Here is a 24,288-nt window from a genome sequence, read left to right on the forward strand (position 1 = left end):
TTCCTGCTGTTCATCCAAACCATAATAAAACCTTAAATATATACTGTGAAAAATGTTATGCCTACTTAAGCAAGATAGTTGCCTGTAATAGTGAGCCATAAAGCAATCTGAAATGTTTATTGTCTGTTCCCCAACTGCAGTTTTATTTCTTTCTAGCGGTTTTTCTATCTGCAGGATTTTCTCCACGTTGAAAGTTTCAAAAGAAGTTTTTTCCCTTTCCCTGGATACATGGTGATTATTTGCAAAGCAGATCCCACTGCCAGTGCAGATATGCACATGAATTTCTTCAAAACTTCCAGTTTCCTAAACTTTTCTAGAAAAAAAAAATAATTTAAATCAATAGAAATCCTTGATATGCTTATATGCTTTAAAGGGCAACCTGGCATCCCGAGGAGCAGATAACATAAAACAAGATCCCTTTTGTAAGGACTGAAATGGGAAAAGAATAGAAAAAAGGAGAAGGGAGGAAAAAAAATAGGGGGTGGTAAAGATGTTGCTGCTGGATCTCGCTCCAGAGACACAATGTGCGTTTCATTGCCACGAATAAACTGTATCCAGGGAACAAGCAAATGAAAAAGTGAGGACAGGAGATATCTTATTTTTGTTGTTTGTTTCCAAAGAGTCCACCCCCACATAGGTCACTTGGAATTCATTTGTCTACATCCTGGACTGCACGTAGGGGAAAAAAAAAATGCCTGGGATCTGAGAAAGAGGAATGCGATAGGGCATGGGAATCACAGCGTCACGGTGGTCACCAGAGCATAGTTTGGCTTGTCTTAAAACAAGCAAGCACCGTCGGACTTCTGTAACACCAGCAAATCGGCCATGCTATCAGGCTACCTATCGGGGGCTGAATGCCTGAGAAAAAGTGTGTGGGCTTTCAGACGGAGCCTGGGGCATTGCAGGGCTCTCGGAGCTGCTGCTTTCCTCTTGACATCCAGCACTGCTCGCTGACCTCGGCAACAATCCAGTGTACTGTTACAGTTCATTTCAATAATTAAACAGTTCAGGGATGGCAGAGCTTTCTTGCTGTCAATAGAAAACCAGGGCTGCAGTTGTGTGTTTTTATTGTTTTTTTTTCTCTTTCTCTTTCTCTCCCCTTTCCCTCCTCTGAAATCAGAAGTGTTTGTTTTTAATTATATTAGCTAGAGACAATTAATTTCACAATCGGAACAAAAAAAAAATGTTTTGCGAGAAGGACTGGCAACTGGTAAATGCAATTATTATTGTAGCACATTTTCAAAGGAAGAGATCTCAGCTCCAACAAAGTCATATGTATAAAATTTCAGTCATATAATATAGCCTCAAACAGCAGATTTACTCTGCAAAAGATGGGAACTGCTCTCCCATCTGGAGCTCTCTTCTGTTCCTGCCACGTGGACCCATTTGATACCCGCTTGGAAGAAACACCAGCCAGCACAACAGGCCACTGCCCATCAGCTGCTCCCAGTAAATGGCTGATGTGTTACTTTAAACTTGCCTTACGTGGTGATGATTAATATTAGCCTCCTTTTAAGTGCTGTCTTGCAACAACAACTTTAAAAAGAAAAAAAAAATCTCTGTGCAAACAGCAGCATTTACATTTTTGCTGTTTGAGCAAAAACGAAAATAATTCAACTTTATGTCATGGGTGTCTTGCAACATGTCCTACAATTAAAAGCCTATTTTTTGAGGAGCTGGCTGTGCCCCTTTCATTGCCCATCTGGCTCCCTCCCATCTGCTCCCAGCCCTGCTTGGGGCTGCTTCTTGCTGCTGTCCTCATCATCTCTCCTTGGTGCTGGGATGCTGGGCCATTTTTTCCACTGTATATTGCTGTGCTTGGTGACGGGAATTAGTGAGACTGCAGGGAGCATGGAGAAAGGTAGGTGTCCCGTGGAAAAAGCACAGCCCCAGGAGGCTGAGCAGAAAAATGCTTTCATTGAACTCCTAAAGCACCCCAAAAGAGAAGGGCCACTGTGGTGGGCACCCCTTGGCTTGCAGTCCCCAGGGCATGGTGACTTGTGTCTTCACAGAGTAGGTCCTACTCCGTGAGCTAAGAAACATGGTTTTATTGTGATTTTCTGGAGGAACTCAACCCCATGGAGCCCTCACTTTAACCCAGTGACAGGGAGGTGACGGCAGTAGAAGTAGAGACATCAAACACTTCTGTCTGTGAAAGCTTTGCTTTATGTGGAGGTAGCTGAATCTTCACTGAGGCAGTCCCAAACATGAAGCAGCAGCATCTCCAGAACTGGGACTAACTAAGGGACACAGCTCTGGTGGGATGGAGTTGGTGGCAACCTCTATTTCCATCCATTTTTCAAGGCTGTTAAAATATTTTACTCTAAAGCAGCATCATTTTTTAAGAATTCTGTTAGTTGCCTAACAAGCTTGTTTGTAAAAACTAAGGCATCTATGAGCTCCGTTCACAAAGCAGCAGATGTATGAGGATGATTTTCTCTATTAAAGCTCTGAAAGAGGAGTTAAACATGATCCTTCATTACATCTGAATCAGGGCACCAGGTTGCAGGTGGGGTTATCAGCTTGGCCTTCAGAGTTCACAGTTCTGAGCCCAAGTAAAATGCATCTCTCAGGTAGTGAACTGATCTGAGCTGGAAAAGAGGGCAACAATATCCCCTGTTCCCCCCAGTTTACAGAGCGATGGTTACCCACAAAGCATGCAGACCCTTGGAGCTGACCTTGCTTTCAGGGATTGCTCCCCAGAAGCCTGCTGAGCCATGCAGATCGACATCAACGTCAGATCAGCTTTGCCCTTTGACTGATTCCTCTGCTTGCCCTATTTTTGTTTGGAAAGGGGGTGCAGGGAGGAGGAGACCTTGCAAAGCTGAAATGAAATATGGACCTTCTCATTCTTTCCAGGTAAATGCATGCCAAATCTCGCAATGATGTTGGCCTGCTCCCAAAGTTGCAAAATAATGAAGAAAACGTTGGGTTTAGAACTCTGTGCCCATTTTTAACAACGTTCCTTGTAAGTACAATTAAAGCTGCCACTGGGTTGACCTCAGGAAATGTGACAAATGTAGAGATGTAATGGAGAGTTAGAAAATAATCTAGAGAGTTTTTGATGTATTGTCTTATATCTGTGGTTTCATTCCTAAGAGATACTAATAATTATTCAGGGGCTGTTGGAGTTCAGGTCAGTGAATCCATGCAGGCCATGGCAGACCAGCTCAAACATGAGATGTGGATCCTATGCAGCTATGAGCATCTTTCAGGGCTATTGGCATGATCTGTTCTATGGGCAGGTCACCTATTCCCAGTGATAGGTTTTTTTAGTGTAGGTGTCTATCTGAACCCACCTGGGAGATGGTCTTCCTACTGCTTCCATCTACTTGGCCCAGATCTGTCTTATCAGGAGGGAGTCTCTAACTTTTGTCGGATGGGACAATGTAACTGTGTAGAGGCACAAAGGTAGTTTAAGGACACTTAAGTCTTGCTGCCACTTGCTATTACAATTATTGATGAATGCTGTTATTATAGGGAGAGGCCTCTCAGTGTGAAAGCATTTTTGTTATTCTTCAGTCTCCACCATCATATTTTTTGCAGAAGTTACTCATGACAGATGCAACTTTCCTGGCTCCAGAGGTAGTGAAAATAAACCATTACATATTGCAAAAACTTATGAAAACAAAACAACTGGAATTCCCATGCTATGTCTCTGCTCTATCTGTAACAGGCTGAAACCAATCTTCCGAGCCGTTATCCTCAAGGATATTGCAGAGTAAGGTACAAAATCTTAGAGTAAAGTTTAAGAAGCGATATGATCCTAGGAGTAACAGCGGTGACCCTATAAAGACTTGTTTAAGAATGATTTCAGTCACCTACTATTCAAATTCCTGTTCAGTTAAAAGCAAAATAATTCATTTTGTTCTCCCCAGCAGATGATGGTACCAGTCAAAATGCTGCAGGTACATCAGCTGTTGACATAGACTTGCCATACTCTTTTTTCTGCTGCAGATCTGTAATTCAGTTCTAATTCTAGAAAAAGATCTGAACTGCCTGGATATCTGTTAGAAACTGCAGTGTGGAGAAGAAAATTAGTCTCCTTAGACATGACATTGACAAGGAGACTTGAGCCAGCTCCCATCAATGTCACTAGTAGGCTCAGACCCCCTGAACTCTGGTTGTCCCCCTCAAAGTAACACAGACAAAATGGACTGGGAAGCAAGAAGTTTATATTTAGATGGTTGCTTCTTTCGGAGCCAATTGCAAACCTAATGACATGATTACAGCACTGAAAAGTGATCTAAAGTAATAAAACGGAGGATATTTACCGTGAGGACAGTTGTGTTTTGTTGTATGCTTAAGAGAAAGAACATGTTTGGCTAAGATACTTTTAACACATGGCTTTTTTTTTCCTCCTTTTTTTTTTAAAATATGTAAAGGTTTCCAAACAGAGTGACTCATGAGAGCAGCACTCCCATTCCTGTTTCGTTAGCTGCCTCACTACATAGGCACTGAGTTGCTGGGAACACAGGATTTTTACAAACTTATTGCTGCTTCTTCACCAGCAACTTTAATTTTTGGTGCTTCAGATTCATTATATTTTCATTTTTTTCTGCTCTCCTGGTTAAGATGTGATTTCTGCCCATGGGAGACTCTTATTGTTTGACTGCTAATAGCTAAGCACTGTTTTAAGCAGATCTAAGGGAAGCCGGCCAGGTAGAGATATAGAAATTCTACTGTCAGGGAACTTCTGGGTTTTCAGGTGCCCCCATCTCTTCTGCATTTTCCTTATGCCCTTTCAAAAACTTAACTAATTGCTTATTGACATAGTTTAGGTTTCTTAACTCCCCGATTCATGTAGTGAGCATGCACCGCAACCTCAATACTCTGTTGTTTGAAGACTTTTTAATTTGCATGGGAAATCTATGTATGACTAATTTATACCACTTGATTTAGTTTTTTCCTTTTTCCTCCTGTTTCCTTTTCAGCTTGCTCTTTAGCTGGAATAATGTTTTCTCCTCTTTATTATTAACAGACTGATACATTAACTAGCAAGCAGTGATCCTGTTCTCCTGGAGCTTCAGCTCAGCTGAATCTTCTGTGCTTCAGAGCAAGCTCTCCCAGCCCTCTCTACCATGACACTACCACTTCATCCTGTGAACAATTCACCTGATGCACTGTTAGATCTCACTGCCTTTTTCACAGGGTTGTGTTAATGGCTAAAATGATCAGCTAATAAACTCAGATGTAGTTCTTCCTGTTGCCTCCTGCTTGTGTTGGGTAAGATGAAATTTAAAAAGTTTGTGAACCAAATCATAGGTCATAAAAGTTCTTGTATTTTTTCACATATCTCTGGTTTTTCTACTTCTGGCTGAAAGCGAGGGAAAGAAATCTCTTCCCCTTGGTCTGTGTATTGGAGCTCCTGCTTAAGGTGAAATGTTCACTTGGGTCACAGGGACTTTTACCTGAAATGGAGACAGCTGGTGGAAATCTCTGCTACCCTTTATTTTAAGATATTTCCTGGAACCTGAGTCCATGTTTTACTCTCAGCAGCTTCACCCATGAGTCCAGGAGCCTGCATCAAGCAGTATTTTCAATGTTTTCTTCTTCTACTTCTGTGTGTGTGTCTTCCACCAAGGGCTGAGAAATGCATAAAGCTCTTCCTTGTGGAAGGAGGAATTTCTCCTGGTCCTGCAGGTATAGCGCTTCTCCAGTTCCTTTTCCCTAAGCTGAGGCGAAATCACTGTTGTTCTTTCTTGGTATCTCCCATGTGCATCTGTAGAATGAAAGTGTTCTCCAAAGACGAAGAAAAATGTCACAGGCGAAATGCAGAGCTGAGACTTAGGTTTCTTTGGTTTAGATGACTCCTTCAGCTGTAGAGGGATATCAAATTCACTTTTCACTCCCCACCGTCAAAAACGTAAGAGAGAACTTACGCATTTTTGCTCTTTAGATGGAAGAATCCATAGAAAAGGATAATTGGGCCTTGAGGAGAGATTGTAGAATTTGGTTTAGAATAATGCTGTAAAACTAAAACAGTGGAATTTAATGAGGGAGTTTCCTCTTTTCATTAAGCTTTCCGGATTCCAGAGCTCCAGATAAAAATCTAGGTGTTTCACTATTTGCCTTAGCTAAAATCAGAAAGCAGCTTCTAAACCACAGTCATGGTGATAGACACCTGCATAAACTCCTCTTGTATTAACTCCAAACTGTGTTAGCACTAAACAGCATAAACATTCCTTGTCTACTAGCTAATTCTGCAGTCGACTCTTGATTTCACAAGGAAATAAATTAACTGAAAATAAATATCTTGAAGTAGAAACAAACCATGTCAGTAAAAAATAAAATAAAACTACAATGAAACAAAACAGAAGACATTGAAATTAGAGTAAGTGGGTATCTGAATCAGCATAAAAGAGTTTATATCCAGCTGCTGGTTGGTGTAGCTCAGCAGAGGATGCCTGAATATAGCTACGGTGATGTCTTTCCAAGGGAGCCATGCCTCCAGTGCCATATTGGTAACTCTTTCCCGGCAGTGTTTTTCCAAAACTATGATGCTAATATCCGACTCAGAGAAAAAAATTATTCAAAAGATAAATGGAAAACCCTCTGTGGGTTGGACAGGTGAGAGGCTCTGTTGCTCAGTGATTGTGTGTGAGGACTCAGCCTCTGTTCTCACCTTGTCATGCAATGCTTTCACTTTGCAGAGTGAAAATGACTACATGGGAAGGAGATGAGAGTTTAATACCCAGAAAACTTCATTCTTACCTCACACTAGTTTTGCTTTGTTGTACACTGTGAGATGAGCATCCATCCCTTCCATAACATTTAACACACTAAAAAAAAAGCAGCAGTGGATCTGCTGATGCACCGCTAACAAGAAGTTAATGATGCAGGACTAGTCTTCCTTTGCTATTGCTTCGGTTATTTTCATTGATATTTTACATGAAAAATATTATTCAGCACTGAATAAATGGATTACCCTATTACATCTGCTCATCTCCAAACTCTTGCTGTCTAACAGAAACAAAAAATATCTCCTCACTGTTCTTGTTCTACCTTGCCAATATTCAATTGCTGGATGGACAACTGTTCATAGTAAGGAGTTTCAACAGTTTTACTTTAGTTGCCAATGTGAATTCCAGTGGCTAATATCCTTGATTTTATTTGCAGATGGGATGTAACCTTTGGCTGCCCTGGGTAAGTCACCTGCACACTTGGATGTCAATGGATTAATACTGAGTGGGTTAAATTTGACTTTCAGGCCTCCTAATTTGCTATTTACTGTTTTGCCTTTGGCTGGACCAGGCTCTGAGCACCCTGATGGACCTGTAGGTATCCCTGTTCATTGCAGGGGAGTTGGACTAGATGACCTTTAAGGGTCCCTTGCAACTCAAACAATTCTATGGTTCAATGATTTTTAATTACCTGATTAAAAGTTCTCTAAGAAAGTGCTCGGTGCCTTTTGAATAAGTTTCAGCATCCTTGGAGAAAGATGGCTTCTCACCATCTCACCTAATATTTGCTTCCAGTTGAAGACCAGGTCCTCTGCTGTCACCTTGAGTCCTACCTGGGGTGGACATTCTCAATACAGAGCAGTGTGCAGGTCCATACAACCTTGCAACATGTCCCACTTTGCATCTCCCACACTTCTACATCACTATGAGTGTCACTGTGGGCTAGACCCCACAGTGCATGTGAGCCCCAGCTCAGTGCCTCTCTGCAGGGAGAGGTCCTCTCTGCATTTTGGGGAGTAGCTAATTGCACCATACAAGTAGTTCACTTGTCTGCTTTTGGAGGTAAATTTTTCAGTTTTAAATTTGCTATCTGATAAAGCTGGTGATAGTTTTGAAAATTAATTCAGATATTAACTAATATCTGGTTCATATCCTTGAGGATTAATAAAGATTGAGTTACTTATGAATAGGTATTCCCTATTGTTATATAGCAATTGTTTAAAATACTTGAAACTACACTCTTAATAAATGTGTTTGAGTTCTAGCATGTAAATACTTCTTATGCTGCTTCAGATAGTTTTGACCCAATTGATTAAAAAAAAAAAAGAAAGAAAAACAGCCAAGAAAAATGATCCAAGCTACAAAACATAAAGATGTCTGAACTGTACTGAATATTAAAGGCAACCATCCTATCAGCTCTGATACATAAATATATGAATCTGGAAGATTTTGGCAATCTCTTCAGAATCCCCAGATGGCATTGGTTGCAGACATTGCTAAGAGGAACTAAGCAGTCTTCCAGATCAACACACAGGCATGGGAGTTCCTGTGCATTTGTTGTTGATAGTATTAGTAAAAGTACAGCAATAAAATTTAGTAAACTTTTTGTTTTCTGTTATCATGAGCTTACCTTGGTCAAAAACATTAGTAATGGATATTAATCATAAACTGCAAGCTCATGAAAGAAAGCATATGGCAGTCCTGAATTTCTTGCTATCTGAAGTTAAATTCACAGTAATAGCATCTGTGCAGAATTTAGGATCCCAACAATTAGAGAGAGGTCAGTGTAAGTAATGCAAGTCAATGTAAGTAAGGCAACAATTGATGGAATTCTGTAAATCTGTGAAATAGGTATAAAATAAGCAAACAATTTCTTATTTATAAAAACAAAAACAAGAGATAACTGTGGTGTGAATGTTAAGTGCTCAGTAATGAGGTCGAAAATGAGCACTGTCACTGTGGGTTGTGTTACTGGATTGTAATCCACGAGCAGGGGTGCATATGGAGCAGACTCTTCTGCTTTTTGTTGCTGGTATAACAAATAATGAGTAATATCCACTGCATAGGACCAACTAATGAAGTTATTCTCTGCTCAGAGTGATTCCCGAATGTTTATAAATGAGGCAAGGAAGAAAGGAAACAGGCAATGTTTCTAGAGAGCACAGAATCTCAGGGCAGGTGAGACTGTCAGAGACCTTTGGGTCCCTCTGGTCCAAGCCCTGCTCAAGCAGGGTGGCCAGGACCATGTCCAGACAGCTTATAAAGATCTCCAAGGAGCAGACACCATAATCTATCTGGGCAGCCTTTGCTAATGCTAGATCATACATTCATAGAATCCTGAGTTGGAAGGGGCTCATAAGGACTGTTGAGTCCAAGTCCTGGCTCCACGCAGGACCACCCAAAATTTAAACTGTAATTCTGAGATATTTGCAGCTTTGCTTCAGCACTAGAATATTACTTTCATATTTATGCTCTCTTTTCTCATTTTTCAACAGTTCTAATGTACAGCACTTCCACCATGCCTTAGGTTCTAGATTTGGATTGCTTTTTTCTTAACATGAGATGTAATTTGCCTAAAGCTGTGTATGATCTTTGACTTGGCGAAGTTTTTGGTGTGTACAACAGCGTATGGAGAGAGTACAAATGCAAGTAGTGAGTACAACCAACATAACTGGGGGTCACTCCAGAGCTGTGCTCATCCTTTGCTTTGAGCCAGTTTGTCCAATATTGTCCTAGCTTGAAACTGAAGTCCGACTTGCTGATGGAAGTAAAGGTAATGACTAAGCTATGTGTTTTAAAAGGCGTTTGGTGGGTAATTATAAAAATCTAGAAGTAAAATTGGTTTCAAACCAGCAGGGATTGAAAAAGGTGAAAATTCCTCTATTACGTCTTTTTCTTGAGCCTTCTATGTGGTTTTAGTGGTATGTGGTCCTCAGATCACTGTCTTTTGTGGTTCAACTACTGCGTCTTCTACCTCTATGATATGTGCTATTCTAATAGGAAAAAGAAAAGGAAATAAAAAAAACATCAAAAACACTCCCACAGGAGGCATGGTGCAGAGATAATATCTGTTTCTTTTTCACCTGCTTGTACTTTCCCACCTCATAATTGTGGTTTCAGTTGATGCCTCCCGACAATGATGCAGTGAATGTCTGTAGCAATGGGGCTGACTGCAGCAGGGTGGGGAATGGGAAGGAAGGGGAGAAGATTTTTTGCTCAGCTATGAAGCTGGAAACAAGGAAAGTTGTACTTGTTGTATCCATGCAGTGAGGATAATATGCAAATAAATTTGAGAAACATAAATCATTCTGAAAATAGACAGGAACAGCAACAGGGCCATCCAGGGAAATCCAAACCCAGGACAAAACAGAGAAATCATAGAAAGCTGGGACTAAAGCCACATGAACAGGGAAGGGTGTTATTTCAGAGGGAGTAATCAATTAAAAATAGACCTAGAATATATAGTATTTTATTCTATAGATATAATTTGGAATGCTATTGGTGAAGAAAACTATTGTATCATTTGAGAAACATGCAGCACCACCATTTCTTATACACTAAATCAAATGTTTCCAGGGCATTACGCTGACTGAATGTGTTGCATGTGCACTCATGATTTAATCACAGTGTATTCTGTTTCAAAATCAAGAAAAAGACAAGAGGACCTCACTGGAAGTAGATGTTGGACAAGAAAATATATCCTACTGACCAAAAAATAAAACTGTTCATAAAGAATGGAAGCGTTGTATTGATTATCTTTAAACCAATGCATTTATCAGCGTCATTTTTACTGAGGTTATCCCTGGCAAGCTTTTTTTTTTTTCTTTTTTTTACTTTAAAGGAAGCTCTCAGTTGGCAGCTCTGTGCAGTGGTCATTCACTTAAAAATGAGAATTTAGTATCTTCTGGCATTATGTCAAGCACCAGTAAAGCTCTAGAAATACCTTATCTATAGCCTAACTCTGAAGTTTGGCTCAAAATTTGGAACAATAAGTACATTTCAAAGATGAGCTGTTTTTTTTTTCTCTCATAAAGAATATAATGTCTTATTTAAATGAATCTCTAATGTTTCTGGCTTGTACTCATGGTATCTTGTGCAGTTAAGATCCTGAGTTTCATAAGCAAGGAGGGAGACCTTTTCTTGCTTGGGAATCTTCCAAGGAAAAATTGGTAGGCTATGGAAGCTTGCAGGAAAGCAAAGAAGTAGGTGACGATGCTCTTCTGACTGCACTTCCCAGCCAATGTAATATCATACTTCTTGGAATATGATACCAAGGAGCTTGCAACTGAGGAATTATCGGATGGATTTACAATCTGGAAACATTTTACCCCCAAAATCCTGATTTGCCAAAAGCAAGTCATTGAAAGGAAATGTCTTTCTTTTTTTTTTTTTTTATTTTTCTTTTTCAGGCAGATTCTCCTGTGAGTCGGTGGATTTGGTTTCTACAGAGCTCAGCCACCTGCACCAGTCAGTGACGGGGACTTCTCCAGGACATGGTTCCAAATGTTCCCAGAGTTGGGTTAGCGTACTCCAAGAGGAACCCACCAGCTGCAGAGGGACTCGTATTACTGGAGCAACTTCAGTGTCAGAACTGCCCCGGGAACGAGGTAGACCTGGGAATGGTTGAGCAAAACGAGGGTCACATTTGCTACCTCTCATGATGTTTCAGCTGTTAATTTGTTAGAGATTTTAGGAGAAAGAAAAAAAAAAAAAGAGAGATCAATTCTGATTTATGACAAACTAAACTTTTGCAAGAAGTTAAATAAACAAAAACTAGCTATAGGTGTAATAACCAGAACTTTATGTATTTATGTCCATCAAAGTGACAATAGCAGAGCAGCGTTGTCTATTTATGTGCAGAAAACAGAGGTTTTCTCAGCTTCATCTCATGATTATGCAGTTTCCATGTAAGTTGATAATTGCATCTCGTTTCCACCCCAAAGAAGATGGTGTCCTGGTAGATAGTGCTGTGCACTGTGTGCATGTACTGAGTGTTGATTAATTATTACTCATGAAGATGTTGTTCCAAAGGAACTAAGATGTAACTGTGGCTAAAGGAGACATACTCAAGGTGGTAATCAACATTTTAATTCCAATAGTAAAAATACCACACGAAGGCATGTAACTCCTTGAGGGCTACATGACTCTCCATTCTGCCTTGATGCCATGTGGACACTATTGGTACCCATGGTGCACCCCAAATCTTAGCTACACTCTGCTCTGTATCAGGGCTCATTTTGATCTCATTTCAGAGGTGATTGTACTCTGGGACTGCACAGAGCTGTGCTGGATTAGAAATGGAAAACATAATCAAAGCCAGCAGCGATCAGATAGAAGAATTTTGGCTGGATTTTGCACAGAAAGGTCTATGTATTCTTAGGTTTGTGGTAGAAGAGTTCTCTAAGGTGTAAGGTGACCTCAGAAATGTTCTTAGTCTTGTGCTGCTTTTGTTTGTTTGTTATCTCTGAAGAGAGGGAAATAAGAATTTCCAGATTTGTTTTTTTTCTGCAAAAACAAAATGTCACAGTGCCCTGTGTAGGAGATACATTCCTGGCTTCCTTATTACTCAAAATGAGATCAACCTGTGTGGCCTTGAGTGGACTAGAAGACGGGCATATTGTTCATTGCTGATTCCAACTCATAAATTCTTAAATTCCTTAGAATTTGCCAGATTAAATGAAAAGTTACTGTAATTAGGGATTTATTCAAACAGGGATCCTTGACCTGATAGAATATAATAACACATTTGTTTCACATAAGACTTATTTAATTGCTCCATCACTGGCCTGAGCATTTCGTGCTGAGGCTTTGAACACTATCCATCCCGTGCAGTCCCGTGTGCTCTCCAAATCCACTTGCAAAAAGCAAAATGCTCTGTGAAATTTTTGATCCCCAAGCTGCTATGCAGGCAGAAGCCCCTAAAACAAAAATGTGTCATTGTAATTAAAAATTAAAGTCCTGAAAGCCCTTATTATTCAACACTACAAAGCAAAGACTATGAAAATACTATTTTTATACACGCAGCTCTGCTTTAATTTTTTGTGAGCAACCTTCCTGCTCTATATCTTTAAAAACAATAGTTATTGATTTACAATCTTATAAATAAGGCTGTAAAATCTTGTAACACAGAGCTATAAATAGATATTTGAAAAAATATGAAAATTGCTCCCAAGTCAAGTCCATATATGGCACTAGTCAGCTGAGAGCCATTTTACAGAGACATATAAACTGCAGAAAATAATGTCTATTGAAAATGCAAAGAAATCTGAAACTAAGCACTGCCACAAACAATGCAGCCATAATTAAGGAATTACCCACTCCTTCTCCTCATCTGTGAAATAAGCCTTCTCCTTTATTTAATTGGTTAGATTCAGAAAGCGTATTACTATATTTGGGTCCTGTTTCCCTAGTATAAGAATAGTCCTACAAGGAATTCCCAGTAAAACAGTGAGGCAGTTCTACAGTATATTAAAAAGAAAATACCACAGGAAAGTGTTATCCAATGGGCAGATGTTAACTTAAAGTGCACATTGTTTGGAAAAGGAGTTAATTAACAACTTATTAATTGGATAGAAAGTCTGAAACTGTTGTACTTCTAGCAAATACATAATTTTCTTCAAGTATTATTAAAGCGTTTTTGTTGTACCTATTAAAGATTCTTGTCTCTAAGTTAATTTCATTATGCTAATAAGCTATCATCGTTACAGAACCTAAGCTTTGATCCATGTTAATTGTCGTGATCTTCAAAGACAAAGTCACCACTTACTTTAAATGAATTTTACATCTTTTTAAAGAATCACACGGAAATTAGGGGAAGTAATTAATTTTTTATTATGTGTCTCAATATTTTTAAGGGAGGAAGTCAATGGTATTGGCTAGAATTCATTTTAACATTTAACTAGGGAAAACAGCATGAGGCAAAAAAACGTTCAGATGCAAAAGATTAAAGAAAATTTGAAACTGGGACCTAATTTGTCTTGATAAACTTTGGTGTTTAATATGCTTCTTTTGTTCTCAGTGTGAAACTGCAGGGTTTTGATTTGTAAAAACTTTTTGAAGAATTAATTCTGTCTAATTTTTATTCCTTTCTTTGCTTTCCTTTCACTGTAAGACAGAGGAGATGACCTTCAAACCATAACACTTTAAATATCTATGAATATACAAGGTTAAATCTATTAGAGGTCTGAGATTAGCTGCTATATACTTGCAAAGTATGTACCTTTTGCAGCAAATTTTATCTTTTAATGAATGATAACAAGCTCACATCAACCCTAAGAGTTTTTAAAACATAATGGAATAAGTGTAGCAAGTGATCTATTCCTCTTCCCTTTAAGTGTTGGTTACTTTAACCCTCTGATGTTTTTCAAGGCTCAGTTCTGTATCAATAGGGTATTTTTTTGATTTGGGATCAGGACCTCAATGTCAGTGTTACCGACCTAGCTATGATTGCCAATTTATAGTTTACCCAAATTCTCCTTTACCTTTCTAGACTTCTCTTGTTTTGATTCAAGATGAACACCTTCTAAATAAGATTTTTCTTTTAAAGAAAGTTTCCTGTCTGTTTTCCTGACAAAATCCAACATTTAAAATCACACTGAAATGAAATTCCTGAAGTACAAGCATCCTGTTGTACTTGCAATGAAAAACAGCCTTTTTATATGGCAGTAGACAGAAGTAAATTAAGGATAGACATAGTGATTGAAATCAAAAGCCAGCTTACTAACTTCATTCTCCCTAGTTAGTAGCACACAAGTACTGTAAATGCAAGTAAACATCAAGTTTGAACTGAGCCTAGACTGGTCGGATTTCTGCAGCAGACAGGTGGTGAGCTCATCGCGAGGATTTTTCGGCATTAATGTTGTACTCATTTAGACTAACACCAGGCTTGAGTGACCCTCATCTGGATTTAACCTATGACCTGTCAATCCAGAGACATACTCTCAGACCTCAACAGTTTTGCTTTTCCATTTTTTTTATTTCTTTTTTTAAGCATAGATGACTTTAATCATTAAGCAGCTTTCATAAGCAGAACATATACAAGCGCTATCCAGTGCTCTTTGATTTGTAATCTAGGTTTCTGCCCATTTAATCCCCAGTGTCTAAGTGAATTCCACTGAAGTTCAGAATTCTTTGATTGAGCACGCAGTGATTGGGTAAAGGATTGCATTGCTTCTCTGTCTGGTTTTTCACTTCCTGTGGCAGAGCTTTTTTGTGCAAAAAGGTCCACAGCGCGGTACGAGTTATTTATTTCCTTTTGTCCGTTTGGGTATTATTTGGTTGTTTCTTTTTATTATGGTATTTAGCTATTGGTTCAATTTCTGATGAAACAAGATTTTCTTTGGTTTTGATTTTTTCAGATGCTAATTTTAGGTACATTTAGATGTAGAACATTTGTTCTTCAATTTTGATTAACTTTTTCAAAAGCACAGGTTGTCGCGGACCTCGGGTATGACTTAAAGGGTTAAGCTATCCTGTTGTACAGAGAACCCAGAGCCATCTCACCATCTTGTGAAAACTGAAGAAGGCAGTGGCTCCCAAAGTGCCCTCCCTTGCCTGTACAATCTGAAGGTACAGTTCTCCTTACTGCATCTTTTTATTAGTAATGACAACACATCATGAATGTTTATGCAAAAACACAATTCAAAAGTACTCATCCCAGCTGTACTGAGCTTGTCAAGTGAGTCATTTTTTCACCTGGCAGTATGATGTTGTAAAGCTCAGTTATCTTAACTAATCCTGGCTAAAACGCAAAATTCTGTTTTGTACGAAAATTCCTGGCCAGCTCTAATCTTAACCTCTTGCCTATTTGTAGCTTCTAAATCGATGTCACAGTTGTAATAGCTTTGAAAACCCATATGTTTGTAAACTATAGAAACCTTGATATTCCAGGAGATGAAGACAAGAATTACATCTCTTGGCAATGGTGCTTTCAGCTCAGTTTCAGCTAATGTTGGCTCCTCATTTTTATGCCTGTATACTACGCCAAATCTTCCTTATCTATGCAAACATATTAACACTGACTTCACTAATGCTGTGATGCATCAGCCTCTTATCTTCAGTTTTGACCGTAATGTTACATAATAACTTTCAAAATGCATTTCTTGATAGTTCAGTGCGGCCGCCTTTGGTTTCCCAACTCTTTTCTGAGAGCTGCCTCTCCTACCCACTGACTAAATTAGCTTCTCACTGCTCTCAGCCAGCTAAGGCAGAAAGGTTGCCAAATAGTTTCCTGCTCCAAAGACCCTCTGCATCCCTTCTGTGTCATGGGCCATGACCCTGTAGCTCTAGTGTTTTTCATAGGTATATTTTTCCCATTAGAGTAAACTTACATTATTTGGCTTTCATGATTCAACCCCAGATCTTTCCAAAGTTGCCCTAAACCTCCACTCATCCGATTTTTCACAGTCTACCATTAGACAACATTCAGTATCTTCTTAAACCAAATGTGTAATATGCTAACATGTAAAAAAACAACCAGAATGACACCCTAAAATACCATTTATAAATTCTTGTAGGTATTTATAATACTGCCTGCTAGGACTATTAATGCAAAAAATATTTGTCATCAGTTGTATCTGGCTAAAAGTCCTCCTTGAGGAGTTTCATAACATACTCCTTTGCAGAGTATTATTGCCTTAATTATTTTTTGGCCTAGGCACAAATGCACAGTTCCATCTCTCTCCCCATCGTGTCCAAAGATTATGCACATTCTGTTCATTCCATCTCTCAAAATAAAAAGCCTAAAAAGACTCTCCTTTAGCTATTTAGGAAAGGCTCAGAAAACTTTCATAAGTGTGGCTATTATGTACGCCAAGAACTTTCTTATAAATGGAAGTTGTCCTCAAGCTCTCTGCTATTGTTCTGAGGTCTTCCCCTTACCCAGACTGGCTTCTCAGCATTCCTACAACAGCTCTGTTCCTCGCGACATCCAAGAAGTCAGCATCCCCCATCCCATCTATGGACTGCAGCCTGCAAACACAGAAAATGCACAAAAGCTCTTAAACCTTCCAGGTTCCCATTTATGAAGCTAAAAGCATGAAACGTTGAGCTTTAAGGGTTTCTATGCCCTTTACATTAAAATTGCATGTTGTAGGGTAAGGGAATCAAAGAGCTCGTTAGGCTTTTCATGGCAGTAGGTGTCTGGTTAACAACCTCACAGAAATATAAGGAAAGCCAAAGGGTGAAGGGTTTTGGGAGGTTGACTCTCCCAAATGTTCCGCATTTAGTCTGATCTAGCTGGAAAGGACTGTAGAAACCTTGGAGATCAATGAGTCGACATAGTCAGGGAGACTACATAGTATTGAGGAATAGTCCCTACTGCAAAATTTTCATATCACAACTTTTCAGTTCTTTCCTTCTTCCTTTTTTGTTCCTCCTCGGCTATTAAAAATTCCACGTTTAATGTGAAGCAGAGCTGGTGTTCTCTGACCACCCTACAAGCACAGTGATCTGGAGCTCAGTTATAGGAAATCGTTCCCCTTGAAGTAGAGAATGAGAACGTGATCCAAAACAGGATTTCCAGTATTCCACCACCCAGATGACAGCTAGATTGCCCTGCCTCTGTTATGTTTCAAAACAAAACCAAAAATACCCCAATTTTCCAACACAATAGTGAGAGGATATAAATCAAATGGAGTCAGGGAGAAGTCTCAGATGCGTACTGGAGGTGATCTGTGTGGATAGATGCAGACTTGCACTGCTTGATCTGAATCTCAGTGTGTGCAAAGGGTCTGTAATGATGACACATCTTGGTCACCTTCACAACAGCATGCCAATGAGACCTGATATTTTCTGGTTAGGCTCTTACTGGATGGATTCTTGTAGGACTTAACATTTTTTGTTTTGTAATCTGTGACTATATAACCAGCTAACTGGGTATTTGCCTTTTTATATATCTCTCAGAAAAGTAATGACTTTCTGAGAAAAGCTCTTCGATTTTCCTGTGTTCCAGAGCAGTTGCTCATGAAAAAGAAGTTTGACTCAAAACTTACTGTGGGAATGTTATTCAAACACTGGTTAAGTGCCAGAATGTGTTGGGAAGAAAGAGTTTCCAGAAAAATATCACCCTGATTAAAACCTGATTTTACTGAGTTTTCTTTATGCAAAGGGTTACCAGAATAGTAAAACAAAGTCATTAGTCAGATTTTCCTTCCCTTACTTGATCACAACCAGTGATACTTTTATTGCTATTATTTGAATGATTATTGTCCCAACAACTCCATCATCAAGCTATTTAGGTACTGCTTTCCTCTAATCTCACTGATCACAGAAGTTAAATGTCTTGTTGATACCTGCCCTTGTTTGGCAATTTTCCACAGTATCGCCTTATTCTTTTATAATAGATTTAATCTGATACATGAGGAAAGGCTGGAAAGAAAGTCGTAACACCAAAGATATTTCCTTCCTATGTTATGTATGTTCTTTGTGAAGTCACCAGTGTAACTATCAACTGAAAACAGCCTGTCTTATGCTAAAGGCGAAAATTAAATCAGCAAACAGCAGAGGACAACAGAAAATAGTATTCTGATAATTGAAGGGATTATGTATAGTAAGGCCATTTATAAAGGTTGCGTTTTTAGGTTGGTTCTTTCCAAAAGATAGAGCTGTGAGCAAATCATATTTGATACTCTTTTAGTAAGATCTTCAAAATAGCCATGGGAACACAACTACTCTATAAATATTGGTTGGAACAAACATCCACCACAGGATTTCTGTGAAACATGCCCTGTGTTTCATCTGAGCCGTGGATGTGGTTAAAACACCCTACTGTATTCTGCAAGTGCTGTACTCCTCTTAGTAGGAGATTGTAGGACTTTGGGGTTAACTGTCAGATGCTTTACTCTTCTAAAGACCTTTGCCTTTTAACTAAATGCTTGCTTATCTTTCTAATTTAACATAGTCCCACGTTCTTTTTTGTAGTAATTTTGGACTATCTGATAACATATAATGGAAAACATGTTTATGTCTTCCACTAGTTCTTGTTGCATATTTCAAATGCTTAGAACAACAATTTTCAGAAGCTTTCATTAAGGTTAATTTAAAAACTACATTAAATACAAACAGATTTTCTCACAAACAAAATGCAATGTGTACTTAACAGACTTCTGTATGTTATATTTGATAAACTACCTCATATAAATGCAAATTCTGACTTTCTGCCAGAACCAGGTGGTATGGAAAATATTTCTATTAAACAAATAATGCTGGGAGAGCAAACTTCATGTTACAGTATGTTACACTGAGAAAGACGTTCTTTTCACTGAGGTCAGATGTAGATTTATGTTATTTCTTCCAAGTATTTTGCTTCTTCTGCACTAAAGAAGATGTAGTATGATGCCATATAAAAGACAGGTATATACACACATAGGATAATTATCCCCTTTTTTCCAAACCTGGCTATTTTTTTGTGTGTTATATATGGTTATTTGGTTATTGCTGACTCTTTTTGCTTTACTGTATGGTTATATAGGAAGATATCATGCTCTGAGCTGAACTCTGAATCTGAGCCAGAAGGGTCAAATGGAAGAGGAGCAACCCTTAAACCTTGTGTCATTTAGTATGTTATGAAAATGGAGCTTCACATGCCTTTTGCTGGGTGCCAACTCCTCTTGCTGCAGTTGGATAATGTTCATTTGGAAAAGGAGTATGAAAATTAAAGCCGCCAGAGGCGACTCTAAAGAGCATATGATGGAAACAAATTGAGTCACCACCAATGTGGCTAACATTGTTGGTGGAAACTGGGACACCCGCATGAGCCATTGTTCGCTGTACCTCATCTGGTTTATGTAGCTCACTGAGTTGAAAGCTGGATCTGCATTAACCTTGTGATCTGAGGAGGATTCATGCAATGTGGTTTCAATTGTCTATGGATGCTTTCAGTTTGTACTGCGCGCTGCCAGTAACACTTGGTCCTACTGGTCTCCCACATTTATGGTGTTGTCTCAGCTCACCCTGATGAAGCTGTGGTGAGGACTGTTTCCTGATGTGGTCACATTTAGCAGGCTGCTGCTCTGCAAGTCTTCTAGGAGAGGCTTTTTTTCTCTCTTCCCTCTGCCCCAATACCAGCTGCTGCATTACAAGTTTTCCCTCAATAATTTTTGCCTTGGAAAAGGATTTTTTTTGTTTTTCAGACTGGTTTCTGTCCTAACTTGGTCTGAATCTGCCTTTGGTGCTGCTATGGAAGTAGGAGGCCATGGTTTATTTGCTCTGCTCCTTTGAGGGTTGCTCAGAGTGAGGCTTGTACTGCTTTTACCACCTATTTCCGTCGTACTTGGGCACACATCTCCTGCCTGTGAGCACTTTTCTGTGGGCATGGGGATGATGGGACCTACTAAAATAACGAGTGATCACTTCAGCCACCACCAAATTACAGCCGTGCCCGAGGCAAATTACAACAGCTTTCTGACAGCATCACCATGCTATCTTTGTGACAGAGATGGAGATAATGAGAATTAATTAATCAGTCTCTGATTAGAAAAAAAAGGAGGGGGGGAAATCCTTTTGTGGTTATTCCACTACAAAACACATGAGACTGGTGGAGTTTTTATTTGCTGTTACTTCTCAAATGTAGGGTAGGCATCGTCAATGGCAGCATTCAGGATTCTCTGTTCTCTTTCTTGGTTACCCTTCCAAACCCACCACCAGTGTGCTGAAGGGCCCAAAGTCCTCATTTTGTAGATAAATATATGTTGAATATTAGAACCACGAGGCCTTTGCAGATGCTGTTATTGTTATATCCCAAAAATTTCAACTTGTTTGAAGATCTTGAGTAAAGACCCAGGTACGCCCTCCATGACTGGAGCCAACTCTGTCTTTGTTGCAGTATCAGGGTCTAAATGCTGTGTTGCGCTCTTTAGACTGATGGCTAAATCTTAGAAATCAGACCCTTATGATAAAACATGAACTACATGGTGCCAGTGTCTGACTGGAATTACAATTATCTAAGTAGATTCATTTGTATCCCTTTCATAGCAGCTTTTCTCTGGGCACAAGATTTTTCTGTGGGACATAGGAAGAACAAAATTAATCTTATAAAGAGGAAGGGGTTTACACTGAAATCAATAGTTACAGAATTAACTGGGTAAATGACTTTTTCCTAATTCTTTCTCTTCTCAGAAGATGCTGTTTTGATGGGTACACAAATCCAATGGCTGCCAAAAAGCTGATGCTGCATGAAATATTTCATCTAAGTTGTGTGGGCTGGACTAGACTTTAATATTACTGAAAACAGAGAGTGTAAAAATGTCAGCCTTGGAGTTGAAACAATCTATTCTGATTATTAACTATGGATAAGTCAAAGAATAATAATGCAATTATACTTTTTAAAATGTTATTACTTTTAAAAAGAGTAACATGGCTCTCTCGGGCAATTTTTAAATGTGAGCCAAACATGTGATTTTATAGCTTGGATTTGGATTATAAACAAAAAAAAGGGTGTTTGCATTCTATCAGAGAAAAAGAGCATAGGATTACACAAAGAAAAGAGGTAGGTCTGAAACACTGCTGAAATTTTTGATGTCATTAGGTGGTTGGATGGAATTGCAAATCCCGGGGTCCTGTTCCCAGGCCAAAATTGTTTCCCATTGTGTACCTTCAGTGCTCAGAACTCTCAGATTTTCACTTCCAGGCAGGAGCAATCCTATCATTCCTTCTTACCCAACTTTAAGCTTAACTGCAGCTATTCTCCCCTCATCTAGGGGATGCAGTCCAAAAGATGCTGTGGCACCAAGGCACATGTTCCCAGCCCAGCCATAACACTTATCTATAATGGAGTGGTAAAACCTTCTAACATGCAGTTCATAGAAATGGATTGTACCAAGAGCATCTATAAAAGCCAAAGCATCCATTTGAAAAGAGCATAATGTCACCATTTTTCAGTAGGTATCTTCTCTAAAGGAAAATAATCACTTTTCTAATTCATGATCTGTAAGTGATTGGACTGATTTTTTTTCCCCTTCATTTAGATTGCAGTAAACGTTTGGACATTTAAAATGTGAATGCATGGGGATGTTACAGATTGAATCAGGGATGCTACAGCTCAAATCATTTGATGTATCTTCCTACTGCAAATGTAAGAGGCATTATAACATCTGGCAAAAATATTTTCTCCATATTCTGGGAACTATTGACATTTTTACCTGGAGGACTGCTGCCAGATTTACACCTGCCCTACAAACAATGGCTTTTCTGCTCTGCTCACAGCTCCAGAAAGTTGGTTGGTCATCTAAAGCTGATTGATCTTCGACAGTCTTCTCAACCTCTTCTTTGCCGGGCTCAAAGCTTGGTAGCACCAGCTCCTGATCTATACTAGGTCCAGTGAATAATGTATACACCAAAACCAGTACCAACACCAGTGTCCCTGCTCTAGGTCATACTGCCAATGTTAAGAATTTAATTTCCAAACCATTCCTTTGTGCTGTTTATTTACAAGGTCCAGGCCAATGAAACTGAAAATTCTTTTCTCCTTTCATAAGTCCAAGGAGTAATAAACATCAGAGTCCTGAAAACTGAAGATTATTTGATCAGGATACTAGATGTAATTTGTAATTGGCCTCTACCAATTAGCAGCAAACTCCCATGTTATATACAGCTTATATCCACCTAAGGACTGTGCTGGATGGCCTTCAGCGTCTTGAAGAGTGAGGGCCAAGTTTTGATTTTATCATTTGCTTTATGTTACTTGATAGCAATTCTGAAAGCTGGAATATTTATATGCATTGAATTATTTTAGTGTGGTACTTTGGTCATTAAAAATTTATTTTGAACATATTCTGACCTGTCCTGTAATTATATTTTCATACAAATTCGTGAACATATTTATGTACTTTGAAAAAAATCAGATTCTGGTTTTGACTGCCTTACTCTGTATAAACTAGCTTGTGTGTAGGCCCAAACTCAACTTGCTACAATGTACGATATTTATGAATGGTTCTACATAAAAGAAAGGAAAATAACTAATTATAATAATACCACTAAATGTCATGGCTGGGTAGAAAATGGAAATCCCTTCCCATTACATATTTTCTGTTTTTAGAAAAGAAATTAATCCAACTCTTGGATGAAAATTCAAAACCACAACATTCTTCATATGAAAGGATTTCCAAAAATACTATACTTTTAGAAAATCACAATGATTTTTCAAATTGCTGATAAAAATGAAATTGATTAAAACTTTTTTAGCTAATTAACCAGAAGGCTTTATTTTAACAACACAGGAAGAAAACTCTTCAAATCAGCTATGGCTTTCCCAACAGACTTTTCCTGGAAAGGATATTTTCTTCTAGAAAAGAAATTTCTCCAGAAAAATTCTGATATGGTCAACTAACTAGAGCATCTGGTGTATGAAGCTGGTCTAAGGTAAGAACATCGATGAGTACATAGCAGCAGATATTTAATTAAAATTATCATATATAGAAGAGCCATCAGTGTCTCCAAGAAACTACTTCAGTGCTCAAGTGTCCTTGCCTTGTGCTAGACCTTGCAGGGTCTGCATCAGAAAGGAGAACTGTGACAGACACCTATGGACAGGAAAACAATATTTTCCTGTTAATATCTAGCAGACAGACAACGTATTCAGCAAGACGTAAGACCAGGAGCTGTTTAATCACCACAGACATGAAGACTAACCCAAGCTTGCCCTCCCATCTCTGGAGGAGGTCAAGCAGTGGCAGTGAGGCATAAATGTTCAAGTCCCTTCCAGACGTCCTGCCTGCTTCTGCCTTGAGCCTCTAGAAATGCAATGGAAGAGTTAGTTTTCTATTGCAAAAAACATTCAATAGTGATCAAAATGTTTGGGGGGAAAATTTTGATGGGAATTGTTTAAAGTCATCACTTTTGGTAAATCTTCCCATTTTTTTTCTAGGTGTTATATATTTAGAGATGCTGCCTTTCAGAGACCCATATTCCTTGCAGTTCTTGTGCACAATCTTAAGCACCATTTATCCAACTGATAGATTTGAACTTGCCTGAATCAATCTTTCTTATATGTACACAGGTGATGCCACGTGGTGCATTTCAGTGTACTTCATTTCCCTTATTCTGGGTTTCACAGAATTTCTGTCTAGTAACAAGTTTGCCATAAAGAACTTACGAAATGATTACAGAAGCAAACAGACAAATACATAGGAAAAACATATATGTATATAAGCGTAGAAATGAAATATATGACACACATAAAAATGTGTGTACGTATGTGAAATGTATCTAAATGTGCTTTTATGAAAAAGACAAGCTTATAGAATGAAAAGTATGTAACAAGAATATAACTGAGTATTTCAAGAGAAAAACTGCAGTACAGTTACTGGGTCTATCTTGAGGCAGATGCCATGAGTGGAAGTGGCGTTTGTGGATCTGATTTCTTTCTTGTAACTGGTGAATGGGTCCAAGTACTGAATGGGAGATGAGATTAACGATTCTTTAAATCTATCTATATCCAATGAAATGAAAATACTGTTTTGGGTCACATTTCTTGTACCTTTACTCCGTTAAGACTCTCCGCAGTCTGGCAGTAATGGATTTCACAAGGCCACTTCTTGCATTTTTAAGCAGGTATGCTGATAATTTGAGAATATAATATTCAAAACTCAATAAACATTGGTAAGTTTAG

The 24,288-nt window shown here is 38.8% G+C and overlaps 1 long non-coding RNA gene across 3 annotated transcripts in view; it reads left to right on the forward strand.

The window, feature by feature from the left end:
* Window positions 1–24,288, forward strand: part of LOC110400131 — a 75,892-nt gene that overhangs the window by 43,345 nt on the left and 8,259 nt on the right. For 2 of the 3 annotated variants that reach the window (XR_002439653.1, XR_002439655.1), the window contains 3 exons: window positions 11,093–11,290; window positions 15,113–15,251; window positions 22,898–23,039. This is a non-coding gene — a long non-coding RNA (uncharacterized LOC110400131). Of the gene's footprint in view, window positions 1–11,092; window positions 11,291–15,107; window positions 15,252–22,897; window positions 23,040–24,288 lie in introns of all 3 variants that reach the window. The other variant, XR_002439654.1, reaches the window with a different exon arrangement.

This window comes from Numida meleagris, chromosome 5 (assembly GCF_002078875.1).
Source record: "Numida meleagris isolate 19003 breed g44 Domestic line chromosome 5, NumMel1.0, whole genome shotgun sequence".
Taxonomy (NCBI): Eukaryota; Metazoa; Chordata; class Aves; order Galliformes; family Numididae; genus Numida; species Numida meleagris.